General features: G+C 43.7%; 1 long non-coding RNA gene across 2 annotated transcripts; it reads left to right on the plus strand.

Moving 5' to 3' along the window:
• Window positions 1-3: 3 nt before the first annotated feature.
• Window positions 4-2,274, plus strand: LOC101749705. Of its 2 annotated transcripts, none has more exons than XR_001467871.4 (2): window positions 4-762; window positions 960-2,274. It is a non-coding gene; the product is annotated as an uncharacterized LOC101749705 (long non-coding RNA). The 2 variants fall into 2 exon arrangements; XR_003071460.3 differs by having other exon boundaries at window positions 4-188.
• Window positions 2,275-18,633: the final 16,359 nt, after the last annotated feature.

Below are 18,633 nucleotides of genomic sequence, written 5' to 3' on the forward strand. Positions count from 1 at the left end.
CCTGAGTGCTTTCGTGTTTCTGTTTGTCAGCGGGAAAAAAAATCTTCGCGGGCTCTCATAATCCCACGTAGCAGTGCGGCTGCTTCTCTTCCCCCAGGTTGGCAGTTAGCTACTTATTAATACCAGCGGCCACGGTTGTGTCCCAGCAGAGGGTGTGAAGCTGAGAAACAATTCCTGCTAATGCTGAGGTAGGGCTGGGGAAGGAGAAGGGTTTTTAAACTAAAGGAGGGGAGATTTAGATTAGATGCCAGGGAGGAGTTTTTCACAGGGAGGGTAGTGAGGCGCTAGCGTGGGCTGCCCAGAGGGGTTGTGGATGGCTGCCCCATCCCTGGAAGCGTTCAAGGGCAGGCTAGATGGGGCCCGGGGCAGCCTGACTTACTGTTTGAGCTAGTGTTTGGCAGCTCTGCCTGTGGCGAGGGGATAGAACCTGGTCATCTTTGAGGTCCCTTCCAACCCAAGCCGTTCTGTGGTGCTGTCGTTCTGCGTGGCACAGGCGAAGTGCTGCAAGCAGTGAATCAGAAAGGGCTGAGTGCTAAAGCCATGTGAGGTCAGCTTCAATCTTCAGTCTCTTCGGCAATGCAAACCAAAAGAAGAGTAAGCAACACCTACTCCCTCTAGATCAGGAAGTTACCCTGAAAGAAAAGTGAGTGCCAGCCTGCATTGCCTGGTACACACTGTTACTGTGTGAGCATTTCCTATTCAGGTTGCAGAAAGAGAATCAGCTCAAAGAACATGACCGAGATGGTACAGTGATTTGAAGAGGTAGGCCACAATACATGTTGTAATGTGTTTTTAGAAATAGCTGATTTGAAGAAGTAGATACACCATATATTTTAGCAGTGTGTTTTTAGAAATATAGGTGTTGTTGTATTGTATGATTAGTTCTTGCTTGCAAGATGGTAATAGCTTTTAGAATAGTTATGGATGTAGCTTGTTGTAAGGCTATTCTGTTTTGACAGGAGACTGTCAGCAGAAGAAACATGATAATGAAAGCCAACGCCTCCACACAAGGCCAAATTATCTCATTCTGGGATTAGGTTGAAATTCAACAGGTGGACGTGAAGATACTCTCCTCTATCCTCCTTGTCTTCTCACACACCAGTATACGTTACTGAAAGACAGGCTGCCAAACTTACCTCTATCCAAAAATGAGCAGATATCCAGAAATAATGGCTGAGTGCTGAGTGAGGAAATGTTACAATTTTTGGTACCTATGAATTACAATAGGCATTCTCCCACTGAGCATGCATCAATGAAGAAAGTTCATCTAGAGGACAAGTGAAGAAGACCATTGGATGAAGTAAAAGACTGTCGATTGGACCGTCATTATGCTAAAAGGACACTAGATGGTAGAACAGACAGTGGTATAGAAGACTGGAAGCCTCATAAGTCACTATCTGAGACAGGTGTGTGTATGTTAATTGTCTCACGTGTAATTGATGAATACATACTATCTGCAGAAATACAATGGACTGAATCATATAATCTTTGAAGTGCTTATGTTGGAAATATCCCCAGTGCTTCCTGGCGCCACTTAATAAAGAACAACTGACTTAACAGTAACAAAACTTTGCTCTTAAGTTTCTACAGATTGATTTCTTGAATTCAACAACCTGTGGTCTTACGATTTCTTTGCTGAATGGGAAGTTGTGGAAGGATCTTTCATCGAGGATGTTTTCCCATGCTCACCCTCTTGTTCCGATATTTGAACAAATTAAGTAATTTAAATAAAACAATAGAAAAGGAAGGGTAGAGGGAGGGGAGTGTATGATACTGACACCAGGTAGATATATTGAAACATTCTAAGGGGAGGATACAGGTAATGGAAACAATAATTTTCCCTTGGAAAGAAGGGAGTATTGTCTGTGCTTAATGAACCTGAATGTAGAATCCTTTGATCAAGTACTTCTTATACTAACACAGAATGTCTTAGCCATTGATGTAATCCGATTAATCGAGGACAATTGCTCTCCTTGGAAAACTGGCAAGAGAAGAACTGTTCAGCTTGTTCTTAGGTGACCACATAAGGATAAAAAGAGTAAGAGGAACATTCATGAAATGACCACTGAGAGACTCGTAAGACACTCAAACAACCTTGCACAAGGGCAGGCAGCTGTGAAAGAAGCCCAGAGAGGATGGTGTATCATTGCTTTACTATATGAATATGTACGTAGTCGATGTTTCTTCTGAATTAGATAGGTGGAATACTGTATTATACGTATATATATATATACTGTATTGTACAATAATGTACAAATATAGTGAAGAAACTTGCATTATTGTGCTTTATTTGTGGAAACTCACACCGGCACCCAGGCCTGAATAAAAGGTAATATCTCTCCTGAGTGTGTGGGAACTGGCTCGTTGTACACCAGGTAATGAATCCATATGTCAGACAACAGCATCAATACTATCTTTAGAAACATGAATGAGTAGTTCTGGGCTAGCTTATGTCCCAGATGTGTATATGTGTATTTTTAAGTAGTCAAAAGGTTGTCAGACATTACACAACTCAGATTCATACTTGATGTAGTTTAAATACTAACTGGTAATTAGGCAGTGAGTCAGAAATCTATTGCCAACATCAAACAGTAAAAAATAATCATGAATAAGGCAAATCTTTCAGTCATTTACATTTATTTATTTTCAGCCAATTCCAGTGTGCATTTGCACATTAATGCACTCATAAATGTGAACTATGTGGGCAGAGGTATTTTCTGGTTACTCTTCTGGAACAGTTTTACAGCATGGAGTAAGAAAGGAAAGTGAAAGCTGAAAGAAGCTGCAAACCTTGTCAGGCACATTCTATCACTCTAAAATGCACTTAAGGAGGGGTTTGAGATCAGTCCTGAGTAAAAGCAAGGAGAGAAACTTCACTGTACTTATTCTGGTTCTTGGTATAATGCTTTGCAAATACAAACGCTCAGGGTACCTGATTTCCTCATCAACTTCTTCAAACAGAACATTTATAGGAAGCAACACCACTGAGAAGGGAAAAGGGATTGCTGTGGTTTTTAAATCTTTGCTGAGGAAATGATGTTCCTTAAAAACCAGAATGGCACTTTGACTTTCTACTTCATAACATGAATGTATTCCTAACAGGTTTTTATTTTTCCGAGAACTTCCTTCGCTGCCGAAGAAGAAGAAGCTCTGTGCATAAGGCTGGCTGTGAGTCTGCTAAAGATGTACATGCATGCATCTTTTATTCAGAAATATGCAGATAGATAAGAAAGCGGCATGAATGGAAACATGCTTGTGAAGGCACCAGAAGAAACAGCAGAATAAGAGTTAAAAAAATGGTCTGTATTGATAACGAAGACCAGCGTTGCCAGGACACTGCTGCCATAACTGCTCTGAGACAATCCAGTGCAGTTAAACTCTACAGTGTGTGAGCTCCTCTAGCAAGCCTCTGCATTTCATTTCATTCATTAGAAAAAGCATCTTCCCTGAACCCCCCGGTCTCTTTTCTCCTCTAATCATAGCTCCTCTGCTGTCTTCCCTTATCTATGCAAAGGGATCAATGACTACAGAAATTAGGAAGTAGTCTTGGGCAGCAGCTGGAGAGAAAATGGAAGGGAAATCCTAATCCCACTAGTACCTGTGGGATTTACATGGAAGTTCTCTTCCAAATACACTTAAAACAGTAAAGGTGATAGCTGTGCCATTCTAGGTAATTGCTGGTTTTCTTACTATGCAAGCTTGGATAGCAATAAATAAATGAAAATGCTTAATAACTCTCTGTAAATAAATGTATCACTTTATGAACTCACTTGTAGCTGTCGGGAAATCAATTGCCTGCTGCACAGATTAATGTATTCTGCTATGTGACATTTTCCATTTTCTCCAGAAGCATCAGTATATAGCAGCAGCTGGAGGACTTAAGGTGACCATAACCATAAGAGAAATAAGGGCACAGGGGGCAGGGTGGGCATGTCTGGGGGGGCAGCATGACAGGTGAAGCACGCACTTTCCCTGTAGAATCAGCACAATGTGAGGCTCAGCTCTAGTGCCTGTACACAAATGCACACAGCACGAGGAGCAAACAGGAGGGATTTGAAATCCATTCACAGTTGCAGAGCTCTGACCCCATTGAGACTGGCGGGATAGTTCTCCTGATTTAGAGCACTGCAACGGGTGAATATAAGCCCTGTGTAACAGACAGAGTAGGAAGCTGAGGAGGAGTGGTTGTATTCTGTGCAAAGTTGGAACTTGAGCATATGGAAATTCATCCAGGAACAGGTGCCAGACTAGCAAAGACTATAGGTAAAACTCAGAGGACATCCCACGAAGATGATTTTGTAATAGGTTTTTGCTGTAGAACACCTACGAAAGAAAAGAAGAAAAGGAGACAGATGAAAAATTATTTAAGCAGTTGGATAAAATCTCACAACTGAAGATCTGGGTGCTAAAGGAGAAATGTAACCACTACAACATCAGCTGGAAGGGCAATATGTGTGGGTGCAACTAGTCCCACCGATTTTTGGAATGTACTGCAGATAATTTCTTGCAGAAGGTGACTGATGAACAGGCTAATGGGGGTGTTTTGTTGAAGCTGATATTCTGGGAAGAACCAGTTTAAGATGTCTAGAACAGCCTCTTCTGCACCAGACACAAGACCCCAGAGTTCAAGATCCTGAGAGGAGTGGGCAAGACAAATAGCAGAATTGCAGCCATGGACTTCAGAAGAGCAGATTTTGGTCTGTTCAGGTTCCTGCTTGGCAGGATCATGAGTGAATGGGAGTAATATAAGCATGTAGAAATGCAGTCGTGGATGTCAAGGCTCACATGGAGATGGAACTAGTAAAGGAGGTGAAGAGCAGCACTAAGTATTTCTGTAACGACAACAGTGCCAAAAAGAAGGGTAATAAGCTTAGCACAATTTCTGGTCATTGTGAAAGGTTTCATGCAAACCCAAACCCTTAGCAGGGTCTGAACACTCTATCAGACCAGATACAAGCAATTGAATGTATGTTGGGGCTTTCCCCAAGGGAAAGGAGATTCTTTCTCTAAGTGTATTTTATACACATATATTGGTATACCAAATCCAGTGGGTAGTTCATTCTCAATACACTTGTAGATATTTTTCTGTGGGAATATAGTAGTGTAGGAGCACTGCACTTAAGTATTACATCACTAGATGAACAGTGTTGTCAAAGAAGGGAGGGATGCCATCCAGAGGAACCTGGACAGACTCAAAAACTGGGCACGTGAGAACCTAATGAGGCTTAACAAGGCCAAGTGCAACGTCTTGCACTAGGGTCGAGGTATTCCCAGATACGTATACAGACTGGGAGAAAAACTCATTGAGAGCAGCCCTACAGAGAAGGACTTGGGGGTTCTGGTGGATGAAAAGTGGGACATGAACCAGCTGTGTGCTCTTGCAGCCTAGAAGGCCAACAGTATCCTGGGCTGCATCAAAAGAGTAGTGGCCAGCAGGGAGAGGGAGGCGACTGTCCCCCTGTACTCTGCCCTTGTGAGGCTCTATCTGGAATCCTGTGTCCAAGCCTGGGGCCCCCAGTACAGGAAGGACGAGGAGCTGTTGGAGTGGGTCCACAGGAGGGCCACAAAGATAATCAAAGAACTGGATCACCTCTCCTGCAAAGAAAGGTTGAGGGAGTTGGCCTTCTTCAGCTTGGAGAAGAGAAGGCTCTGGAGAGACCTCACTGTGTTCTTCCAGTACTTGAAGGGAGCTTACAAGCAGGGAGGGAACTGACTTTTTACACAGTCTGACAGTGATAGAACAGGGGGGAATGACTGTAAATCGAAAGAGGAGAGATGGTAAGAAGCGATTTGTTACTCAGAGGGTGGTGAGGTGCTGCAACAGGTTGCCTGGAGAGGTTGTGGACACCCCATTTCTGGAGGTATTCAAGGCCAGGTTGGATGGGATCCTGGGCAGTCTGATCTAGTGTCTGAGAACCTTGCCCATGGCAGGGATGTAAGAACTAGATGATCTTCAAGGTTCCCTCCAACCTAAGCCATTCTATGACTCTATGAAGATCAAATGTTTAGATATCTTGGAAAACATACCCTGATTGTTCCTTTGAGGAACACCTGATGTTAAAACATCTCCAGGACCTATAGGTACAAGCTTGGGAGGGCTGACTGCTCTTACTGCTGCATTAGGGGGGACCATGTAAGTATTTTATATTAAACATTATATACTTTTCTCTCAGTTCAGCACCCAACTTCATAGCTTATCAGCTTTCACTGTCAACCTTTGGCCTCTGCAGAACATTCAGCTTAACCTCTCTAAGCCATAAGTGTTTGCGTAGCCACCAGTGAAAAAAAGACCTGATTATAAGCAAGATCATCTTCCCCCCTTCCTAGATTAGGCGATTTAATCATGCCATCTGTTAAACAGTGCTCTTCATGAGTCTGTGACTGTAAGATTTAAAGTATTTGTTAAGAGTCCTGATCACGTTCACTCCCGTGCTGGGAAGCTGGGCTACCTGGACTCTGGGCCAACACTGATAAGCAGCTGACTGCTCTCTGAGCAGTCGGAACCAACCACATTTCTGTGGGTGCTGTCCCTACTTCTCCTGGGAACTGTGTTTAAACTGGCAGTTGTAACTTCTACCCTTGCTGGAGCTAGGCTGCAGCTGCATTGCAGCCACGTCTGCGCCTGACCACAAGCCAGGCCCTGGCCCAGATCCACAGACTGATTTCCCTGCTTGACTTTGACCTTTCTTGTCACTACAGACCCACCCTGCACTCTGGACTCTCAGTTGAGCCTGGCTGCTGTTGTCAGATTGGCCATGCCCTGACCGAGTCTTTGAGGACTATGTTCAGTGCCTGGCTCCCTCCCTGTGCAGAGCAGTTGGCCTTTGCAGCATCTCAGCACCTAAGTGTTAGCAATCAAATGGGATGCAGAAACTGCTAGTGAGGGGGCTCCAGCTACTGCATTGCATTGCAGGTATCAAGGTGGCTGCTTCTGGAGGAGAAGGAAAATTATGAACAAAGAGGAGAAGTAAAGCTGCCTCTCAATTTACATATGTTCAGATAGCGTGGCTTTGATGTAAGCTTACTCCAAAGCTACTTTCACTCCTTTGGCACTCTTCATTGCTTATGGTCATCCAGAGTTCTTGCCTAACGTTGACTGGATTTTCCTGAATATCTTTCTAGAAATCCCAGATCCCTGTTCTTGCTATAGTTTGTGAAATGACCAAGCTTCAAGCCCGTTGCAACCTACTTTGTGTTGTAGTGTGGTGGTTTGTGTGAGTGTGAGCAGGCAAAGTTCGGCTATTGCTAACACCTCTCAACAATGAATGAGGGTGGAATTCTTTGTTGTTTGCAGCTTTTGTAAGCCAGTCCTTGTAGTCAGTACTTAAAATAAATCCCAGTGTTTGGACCACTGCATGAGTGTCCAACCATTTGGCTTTTTGGGGCTGCACTGAGTAAATATTAATTGTCTTGGGCCACATATACATACGTTGCTCCGAAAATAATGCCTCCCATTTATTTCCATGAAAACAAACAGATACAAAGAGCACAATAACACAATTTGGTAGAGCAAATTCCCAGCTACAAAACACTGTTTTTCAACATAGTCATCACCATTAGCTATGCATTTTTCACCAGCAATGAACAAGAACTTGCATGTTACACTAGTAAGAATATGCACCAACAGAGGTGACTCACTGTTGCCACTGATAGAACACACCACCCATGGCCTCAGTGGGCTCACATCCACTGTTCGTCTCCATAAACATTCAGCAAGCTTCAATGAATGTCAGTTAGTGCAATTTTTTCCTTATGGGAGAATTCAGTGACACACCTTTGCTTCATATACACTTCTATATCAGATGCCATTTTGTCAGACTACCCCTCTGCTGCCATCTGTCACGTAGCAACACAATGGAATGAAATATTCGTGGCAAGGTTCAGCCTCCACTGCCGTACCACCAACATCCACCTTGGACATTGTGGGCCAACACAGTGAAACAGGAGGCATTACTTTTAGAGCGGTCCTTGGAAAATATACAATATAGTTCATATATAAGTAACAAAACACTTATGTTTTAAATATTTTTCCTTAAAACATTAAAAAAAAAATAAGAGGAACAAAAACATAAAACTAGTGGGAAATCTGATCCTTTCTGTGTGTGTGTGTGTGTGTGTGTGTGAAACTAAAGCATCAGTCTGGTTCACTGGCAGTGGCTGTGATTGTTTGAGGTCTCAAGATCACAAGTCTATATACTGCCAAAAAACGATGACATGAGTAAGGAGTGTCTGTGAAGTGAGGGTTATTTCTCTCAGGTAAGACAGGGATTATGAAAGTCTTCACCGGCAAGGGCTCTAGCTGCACCACTCAAGTTGCAGAAAGCAAAGGTAAGAACTGAGGATGGTGAGACCCTGGAACACGTTGCCCAAAGAGGTTGTGGATACCATCACCTTGAAGACGTTCAAGGCCAGTCTGGATGGGGCTTTGAGCAACCTGGTCTAGTGGGAAGTGTTCCTGCATATAGCAGGGGTTTGGAACTAGGTGATTTTAAGGTCTCTTCCAATCCTAACCATTCTATGATTCTCTGATTCTATGAAAGTTTGGTAAAGAGACACAGTCAGATTTTTTAGTTGAATATCTGATGGCAACTCTGTACATTCCATTTGAAAATTTGCAGGTAATGTTTTTTTTTTTGCTAACTGAAAATGGTGTTGTAAACGTGAATTAATGATTTTATTTGCAGTCTTGAAATCTATTTTCAAATTCCTTTATCAAAAGTGAAAGCACATCTGCATATTCTTCACTGTTCAGAGCCCTATGTTTAGCCAGTGTATCACAATGCATACAGTTATTTGCCATCGCTTGAGTCAGCACTGCACAGCACTGCCCTCCCCACACTCTGGGTTCAGTTAACACAGCGTTAATGGAGTACTGATGATGTGGTTATTGCTGAGTAATGTGTGTGTGTGCCTGAGGCCAGTCTGCTGGGAGGAGCAGCCACCTTTATAGCACAAGGCAGGGAGTGGGTCACATCTAGTCTGCGGGCTGTGGGTTAGACATGCCTAGACTAGTGGATCACCATTGAGTCGTCTGGGGATATTCGTCCATTATGCCTGGGGATCCCTGACATCAAACTTATCCTTTTGACACTTCCTAGACTGGATTCAATCCATCCAACCCACTCCATTTTATTCTCTAAAAAGCTTCCTACCCTATCTCTCCCATGCCCTGGGACATCTCCTGTGTGTGACACAGCCCTGTCACTACTATGCTTCTGTGCCTGTGCTAGGCTTGTAGAGCTAGGAGCCATCACGTCAACTGTGGCTGTTCACTGTATCCTCTGTGAGATAATAAAAGGGAGCAATACCACATGCAAAATGAGGTCCAGATGAAAAATCCACCAAAAGAGGAGAATTAACGATATGGCCCTGAAATACAAGGTTGATCAGGTGCTATGGCACTCATAATTGATATTTTTTTTTTGTTTTCGTTCCTTTTGTTGTTAATAAAAAAGATTGACTCTCTTCAGCAAACTCAGCTTTCCGCAGAAGTAAGCATAGTGTCCTGTAAAGCATACACTTTTTGAGAATGTAAGCAGAGTCGTTAACCACTAGAAACAGACTCAAGATAGTTTTCAACCACCCCCTGGTTGTACTAGCAGGAAGTTCTGGATTAGAAACCTCTTTTGAAGGCCAGCCAGGCCTGGTACTACATCATCCCAGCCACCCCAGTGGATGGGGAGTTATGCTTACCCTACCCCTTTGCCTTGAGGACTGTTCATCCGGTCTCTACAGAATCCAGAGTCACCGTAAATCTCTGTGTCTGCAAAGACTGTGCAAATTTAAGCCTACTGTTCATGGGGTAGATTGTTCAAAAATATCTGACTTGCTTTTGAACTGTTTCCAGTCACTGTTTGTGTTGGCTTCATGGTGGGAGAGAATTTGAATAGCTGCATTTATTTTGTGCATTTCATACCACAGCCAATCTTTTCGTTCGTCAGCCTCTCCTTTCTTCCTTTCTCCTTCTCTTCCTCCCTTCCTCTTTCAGAGTCAGAGTCTGTTATGAGCAGAACTACCAACATCAATTCTACAAACAAGCAGTCGTTGAAGGAGACATCTTTCTTTCATATGTTATCCTTCTTAAACTGTGTTTCAGTGGAAAGTCTGGAGACTGCACAAGGAGCCCGAGACAGCTGATTGAAGCTTCAAATTAGGTGAAGGTAGGCAAATGAAATATTTTGATTTGTGTCTGGCTGAAATAAGCTGTTAGATGAAGTTCCCTCCTCATCTATCCAGCCTCTACCAACATTGTTTCACTGTATTTAGATTCTGTTGTTGTTGTTTTGGGATTTTCACTTTCTTCTTTTAGATGAAGGCAGACAAACCACAGAGACTCAGCAGCAACGTTTATAGCCACATTTATTAATCACACTGTAACACTGATAGCCTGACTGCTGCACTGGATGCTTTCTATCAGAGAAGGCTGAGATCACTGCTAGGAGGTCAGTGCACTTGGGCTAATCTGTGCTGTGGGGGGTCTCTCAGGGAAGAAGTGCTCAGTTCAAATTATTTAAATCAAAATCAGAATCAAAGGGGTTTATAAATTTACTAATTGCACATTTAATTGGCAATCAGTGAACTGTATATTCAGGAGCAATATTAGTGATGCAACAGATAATCCACAATACTAGGCACTCATGAAATTTCAGTAACTACCTACTCATTTCTAAACACTTCTATTAATTTAAAGATGATCTGTTTGCACACAGAAACACACACAGGGGCACACAGGTTTATGCAAACCTCTCTCCCTTCACAGATCAGGCAATTCTCCCATCATCTTTCTGGGAGTAAGGGTTCCCCTGCTTGTACCTAAGTTGCTCCAGCCTCATGAGTACTCATGCCACCTCCTACAGCCCACTATCCACACACCAGGAAGAATCATAGAATATCCTTCGTTGAAAGGGACCCACAAGGATCATCGAGTCCAGCTCTTCTCTCCACACAGGATCATCCAGAATTCAAACTCTATATCTGAGAGTGTTTTCTTTGAACTCTGGCAGCTTGGGGCTGTGACCACTGTCCTGAGGAGCACGTTCCAGTGCCTGACCACCCTCTGAAGAACCTTTTCTTACTACTGAACTTGAACCTCCCTTGATGCAGCTCCATGTCCCACAGGTTCACTTATGCACTCCAAGAGTGGGTCCTTCTGGCTGTACCTGTGCTGTGGCTCTGCTAACTGGGTGCAGGATCCTCAGCTTCCATCAGTTCTAAGCAGGAGCTGAAATGCGAGCAGATTGACTTCTGGCAGTGCCTAACCAGCTTTTGACTGCTGATGTTTCCAGAGCAAGATCTCTCCTCTTGTTACAAATTTTCCTGTTTCTTTTTCATGCTATATCTTTGTTTAAAAATGTTCCTTGAAATTCACAGTTTACAGTTTAATCTGGATGATAGCTGTGTTCCTCTTTAGCATAACCAATTTCGAGCACCTACCTTCCAGATAGTTTTGGTATTTAATCTGTACAAACAGTGTGCAGTCTCTGTTTTTATTCTAACAGGTGAGCTTCTTCAGGTTGTTCGTGAAGGCTGGGCCAGGTGCATCCCTGACAGAATCTTGCTATCAAAGTTACAGCTGTAAATCCTCCCATTAAGCTTATGTTAGCCAAGGGAGAATTTTTGCCAGTAGAATTAAAACAAAAAAACTTTTTTTTCCAATTCAGGTAGCATTGTCATGGTTGAAGGTAGCATGAGAAGAGGGGGGGGAGATTTTCAGCTTTAGTTTAGTCAGTGTTTCAGCTTAGTTGAGTTGAGCCAGATATTCACTCTCCACCTGCTGGTCACACTTTGCATTCTCTGAATTTCATGTGCCCTTTGCCCTTGCACATCTCCACAGGGCCTTTTCAACTGAGGGGCTTTGTTCAGCGAGTCACACTGTGTTGCTGGGGCTTATTCATTAATACAGGCCCAAGGAAGATATCCTTCCCCCCTGCCTGGCACGTAGGAGACCACATTTGGACTTCTGTGTCCAATTTTGAACTCCTCAGTACAAGAATGTTGACATACTGGCACAAGTATAACGGTAGACCACCAAAAGTTAACTGGGGTTCTGCCATGTGGCATGCAAGAAAAACCTGAGAGTTGAGTCTGTCCAGCCTGGAGAATAGAATGTGAAGTATTGTACTATCAGAACTGTGGTGGGAGATGGTTACACAGGAGTCAGGTTCTCAAGATGCACAGGGAATAGACAAGAGGCAACAGACACTAACAAGAGAGATTCCAATGTGGTATGAGGAAAAAAGCTACCCTCACCCATTGGGGATGGTCACACTCTGGGACAGATGCCCAGAGAGGCTGTTGGCTCTCCATCCTTGGAATTATTCAGAGGCTGACTAGGCAAGTTCCTGAGCAAAATTCATCTAATCTCAAAGATGAATCTGCTGTTGCTGGATGGTTGGATCATCTGTCCCCTCCAACCTGAATTATTCTGTCATTTTAAAAGAAAGAGGGGGAGAAATGATGACAGCTTCCACTCTCCATTAAAAATTTCAGCTTGAAACCTCAGCTGGTCTGCTAGAGACTATGACCCTTCAGTGACACCACAGGGGCATAGAGAAGAGGATGGTGTGAAAGGACATGTTTTCATTTGTGCTGTCATGTTCTGTGTTTCGAGAGAAGGTCTAATGCTTCTAGTGCTGCCTATTGCCCCCTCCAACATCACATCTACATCCACATCTGGACTTTCATAGAACTGTAGAATTGCTCAGGTTGGAAAAGACCTTGAATATCATCAAGTCCAACCACAACCTAACCATACTACCCTAACTCTAACAATCCTCCACTAAATCATGTCCCTGAGCATGACATCCAAACGATTTTTAAACACATTCAGGGATGGTAACTCAACAACCTCCCTGGGGAACCTATTACAGTGCTTACGGACTTTGCTGTGTTGAAATGCCTCCAGGCTCTTTGTAGCTCTCTATGATCTGCCCTATAGCAGATACCCTCTTTCTGGGCTTCTACGGTCTCAACTGACCTTGTATCCTGCTCTTCCTATCTGTTCTGTCTGTCTATCTCTCTATGTCTATCTATATATCTGTCTATCTGTTTATTAACTTCTGAACTGACAGACTGACCTTTGTATTCCAGTATTATTAGCCATGTCCCTTTTTTCCACTTTACCCAAGAATACAAATTCCTCCTCGCACTCTAGTTTTTCACAGGCCAAAACCTTCCAGCCATCATCTAAAGATGCTTATTACCATGACCAGCATGCTCTGCTGCTGTTGTTTTATTACAGTTTTATCATTCACTCTATTGGTAATCTCTACAAACATTACGTAGTATTTAGGCATAAGCTTGAATTCACAAGATTTAATAATAGAGAGATGGCAGCAAGAAGAGTTTCCTGAGCATCTCAGTCTTTTTTCAGCAATGCCCCTTGCTGTGAGATAGTGGGAAGCTAAAAATCTGCAGGAGTTGCTTGCAGTGCTTTTGCATAGATGAAAGATTATTGTCATTTAGGGCCTGTGGAGTAAGCTAATAGTAGAGAAAAATGACAAGAATTTAAAGAGAAGGAAAAATGGAGTGAATGAAAATGAAACTAAGTACCAACCCAAAACAACTGTTGAGGTTATTTAAAAAAAAAATCACAAAAATTCCAGTCACAAAGGATGAAAATTGAATGAAGAAGAAAATAATCAGAAATAATAGAATCATAGAATGATTTGGGTTGGAAGGGACCTTTAGATCCTCTAGTTCCAACCCCCCTGTCTTCCTTCTAGACCAGTTTACTCAAAACCCCATCCAGCCTGGCCTTGAACAGCTCCAGAGTGGGGCATCCACAACCTCTCTGGGTAACCTGTTCCAGGGTCTCACCACCCTCACAGGAAAGATTTTCTTCCTAATACCTAGTCTAAATCTACTCCTTTCCAGTTTAAAGCCATTTCCCCTTGCCTTGTCATTACATGCCCTTATAAAGAGTCTCCCCCTAGCTTCCCTGTAGGCCTCCTTCAGGTACTGGAAGTCTGCTATGAAGACCCCCTGAAGCCTTCTCTTCTCCAGGCTAAAGAGCCCCAGCTCTGTCCTTGTAGGGGAAGTGCTCCATCTCTCCGATCATCTCTGTGGCCCCCCTCTGGACCCACTCCAACAGTTTGACATCCTTGTTGTGTTAGGGAGCCCAGAACTGGACACAGTACTCCAGGTGGGGTCTCATGAGAGCAGAGTAGAGTGGCAGAACCACCTTCCTTGACCTGCTGGTCACACTTCTCCTGATGCAACCCAGGATACAGTTGGTCTTCTGGGCTGGCTCATGATGAGTCTTATATCAGTCAACACCCCCAAATCCTTCTCCTCAGGGCTGCTCTGAAGCCATTCTCTGCTTGGGATTGCTCCAACTCAGGTGCAAGATCTTGCACTTGACCTTTCTGAACCTCATGAGGTTGACATGGGCCTACCTGTCCAAGCCTGTCCAGGTCCCTCTGGATAACATCCCTTCCCTCTAGTGCGTCAACTGCACCACTCAGGTTGGTGTCATTTGCAAACTTGCTGAGGGTGCAGTCAATCCCACTGTCCATGCCACCTACAAAGATGTTAAATAACACCTCTCCCAGCACTGATCCCTGAGGAATGTCACTCATCACCAGTCTCCACCTGGACATTGAGCTCTCTTGAGTGCGACCATCCAGCCAATTCCTTATCCAGCTAGTGGTCCATCCATCAAATCCATTTTTCTCCAATTTACAGCCAGGATGTCTTGTGGAACAGTGTCAAATGCTTTGCACAAGTCCACGTAGATGAAGTCAGTTACACTGATGCTGTAACTCCATTATAAAAGGCCACCAAGTCTGTCAAGCACAATTTGCCCTTGGGCGATTTGAAAGGTGGATTGTTAATATTAGGGCCGCTAACACTCATACTGACACTGTTAAGCACACGAATTTCACTTCATTCTTCCTGATCTCTTCTTCCACTTGCAGGGGCAGCGTACCATACAGCTGTGGTACCAAGCTGGAGCTTTTCTCCTCAGTGGATGCTCCTAGGTTTTGAGCCCTGAGACAAGAGTAAAGCTAAGGCAGCGATCGGTTGGTGGAAAACCTGAGCCAGAAAGGCAAGGGGTCCAGGACCGGTCATAAACTAAATTAGGGACTAGTTCTGTGGCGATGACGATATAATTTTTTTTTTTTCATGCCTTCTCTACTATTCCAGTGAGATGGACGTGGAAGAGCAGCCCATTTTAGACACAGCTGCCGGTAAGCTTGTGGCCACTAGATGGAACCCGAACACTTTCCATCGACTGGCTTACCAGCTGCAGGGTGGTGAATTTCGGCAACTGTGGTTCTGGAAGCTGTGCATTAACATCTGTGCAGTGTGGCACAAGGCTCAAACAGATAAAGAGAGAGAGCGCTCCAAAATGTGGGTAAATAATTCATTCACTCTGGTGAGCAGGGACACTGAATATTTTATGTCCAAACTGGTTCCTAGTGTATGATGCTAGAAAATCCTGATGACTTGATGAAGAGTGCTGGGATGCATCCTCCATTAGGCAGACTATCATCACGTGATTTTGGGTAAGGCATTTAACTTGCCTGTGGCTTGTTCCCCACTGCTAAAGTGAACTTTGAAACCATATACAGCCATGTGTGCTGGGTATTAAGTATGTTATTCCAGAAATGATGTGATATCCTTAGGAAGGGTACATTCTGCCAGTTTGCAGTAGCAGACAGAAATGTAGCTATCTAGAAACTGCTGCTGTGCCACAAACCCTGCAGAAAGGGAGGCTCTGAGCCAAATTTCTTAGAGTTCACTGAGCAAACAACCTAAACAAGAGTTACTGCTCATTTTTCAGAAGCTAATACACTTTAATTATTATTAAATTACAACCAGTATTACAGAGACTAGAGGCCCCAGGCAAGATCAGATCTCTGTTGTATCATACCTTGTATAAACACAGAGTAAGAGGAATTCCTTCCCTTGAGCATCTTACAGTCTTCATAGACATACTGTGCCTGAGGACAAAGAAAGCAAGCAATGTTCTTCTAAATGCAAACAAACCATCATTTTATATAAAGGAATTCAAAGAGAAAAGAGTACATCAGCAGTTGTGTAGAGCTGACATAGCTCTGTTGTTGTTCTGAATTGACAGCAATTTATAGCAGCAAAGGATATGTCTAAGGTAGGCAAAACATTTTTCTTGATGTTGTATTCAAAGTTTAGCCTGGAGTTGAATCAGATCTGCAGAAACATCATCACAAGGTTTCTCTCATAATGTATTTGTCTTCCCACCAGCCAGCTCCTGGAAGAGTGACTTGCTTGTCTCAGACTGTTGTCCTCAAGAACTGGTCATGTGTGATGTTTCTCAAGGTATTGGGGCATTCCCTATTTAGTGTCTTTATTGATGACCTGGAAAAGGAGGTTTAGTATACCCTCAGTAATTTTGCAGATAACACCAAGTTGGGAAGAAATGTTGATCTGCCTGAGGGTAGGACGGCCCTACAGAGGGATATGGATAGGCTGGATCACTGGTCTGAGGCCAGTGGGATGAAGTTCAACAAGACCAAGTGCCAGGTCCTGCAGTTTGGCCACAACAACCCCAGGCAATGCTGCAGAATTGGGGCAGGGTGGCTGGAAGATTGTGTGGAAGAAATGGGCCTGGAGGTGTTGGTTGGCACTCCGTTAAACATGAGCTAGCAGCCAATGGCATTCTGGCTTACATGTAGAAATAGCATTGCCAGCAGGAGCAGGAAAGTGATCATTCTTCTGTACTCAGCCCTGATGAGGCTGCACCTCAAGTACTGTGTTCAGTTTTGGGCCCCTCAGTACAAGAAAGACCTTGAGCTGCATGTCCAGAGAAGGGCAACTAAGCTGGTGATGGGTCTGGAGCACAAGTCTTAGGAAAAGAGGCTGAGGGAGCTGAGATTGTTCAGTCTGGAGAAGAGGAAGCTCAGGGGAGACGTTATTGTTCTCTGCAACTACCTGGAGGGAGGTTGTGGTGAGATGGGGGTTGGTCTCTTCTCCTGCAGAAGACTCAATAGGACAAGAGGGAATGGCATCAATTTGCACCAGACGATGTTGAGGTTGGATGTTAGGAAAAATTTCTTCTCTGAAACGGTGGTCAGGCACTGGAATGGGCTGCCCAGGGAGGTGGTTGAGTTGCCATCTCTGGAGATGTTCATGAAATGTTTAGGTGTTGCACAAAGGGACACGGTTTAGTGGGGAAATATTGGTGATAGGTGGATGGTTGAACTGGGTGATCTCAGAGGTCTTTTCCAACCTAGGTGATTCTACGGTTTGACGACTCATCCAGAACATCATTGTAAGTGGCTTGTAGGAATATAGCTGGGATTTCATACACATGTATGCTGACTGGGAGAAAGGTTAGTTCAGCAAAAAGTTCTAGTTTGCGGTTTTAAAGGAACACCAGAGGGAAGAAACATAGTAGTCTCACTATTACAAGTTTTAAAATTAAATATATATTCTAAGAAATGCTTTAAGATTAAATACTGTTTTTTTTTTCACTGAATATAGTGTTATATATTGCTGTCTAACCCTTTACTAGCTAATAGACAGGTATTAATTTTATGTATTGCTCTAAATGAATTAGAGCCTGCAAAAGTCATTAAGGATTATCTTAACTGCATTGAAGTGATATTGTGACATGTTGTACAGAGCAAAATGGTGATATTTGATTTCTCAAAACATGTAGGAGGCATATGGCTTCACAGTATTGCCTGACAGTCACTTTGCCTTTCAAACATATCAAAGAATCATATAGCTTAGGTTGGAGGGAACCTTAAAGATCATCTAGTTCCAACATCCCTGCCATGGGCAAGGTTCTCAGCCACTAGATCAGACGGCCAAGATCCCATCCAACCTGGCCTTGAATACCTCCAGAGATGGGGTGTCCACAACCTCTCCGGGCAACCTGTTGCAGCACCTCACCACCCTCTGAGTAACAAATCGCTTCTTACCATCTCCCCTCTTTCGATTTACAGTCATTCCCCCCTGTTCTATCACTGTCAGACTGTGTAAAAAGTCAGTTCCCTCCCTGCTTGTAAGCTCCCTTCAAGTACTGGAAGACCACAGTGAGGTCTCTCCAGAGCCTTCTCTTCTCCAAGCTGAAAAAGGCCAACTCCCTCAACCTTTCTTTGCAGGAGAGGTGATCCAGTTCTTTGATTATCTTTGTGGCCCTCCTGTGGACCCACTCCAACAGCTCCTCGTCCTTCCTGTACTGGGAGCCCCAGGCTTGGACACAGGAATCCAGATAGAGCCTCACAAGGGCAGAGTACAGGGGACAGTCGCCTCCCTCTCCCTGCTGGCCACTACTCTTTTGATGCAGCCCAGGACACTGTTGGCCTTCTAGGCTGCAAGAGCACACAGCTGGCTGCGAGTTTTTCTCCCAGTCTGTACCTGTATCTGGGAATACCTCAACCCTAGTGCAAGATGTTGCACTTGGCCTTGTTAAGCCTCATTAGGTTCTCATGTGCCCAGTTTTTGAGTCTGTCTAGGTTCCTCTGGATGGCATCCCTCCCTTCTATTTTATCAACTATACCACTTAGCTTGGTGTCATCAGCAAACTGTCTGGTGCACACAATCACAAAAATTAGGTATAACTGGTAATCATGGAGACATGATTGTAAGTTTTCAGTAAAAATAAAATAGATAAATAGAAAAAATAAATAAAATAGATAATAG

Source organism: Gallus gallus, chromosome 1 (assembly GCF_016699485.2).
Source record: "Gallus gallus isolate bGalGal1 chromosome 1, bGalGal1.mat.broiler.GRCg7b, whole genome shotgun sequence".
Classification (NCBI taxonomy): Eukaryota; Metazoa; Chordata; class Aves; order Galliformes; family Phasianidae; genus Gallus; species Gallus gallus.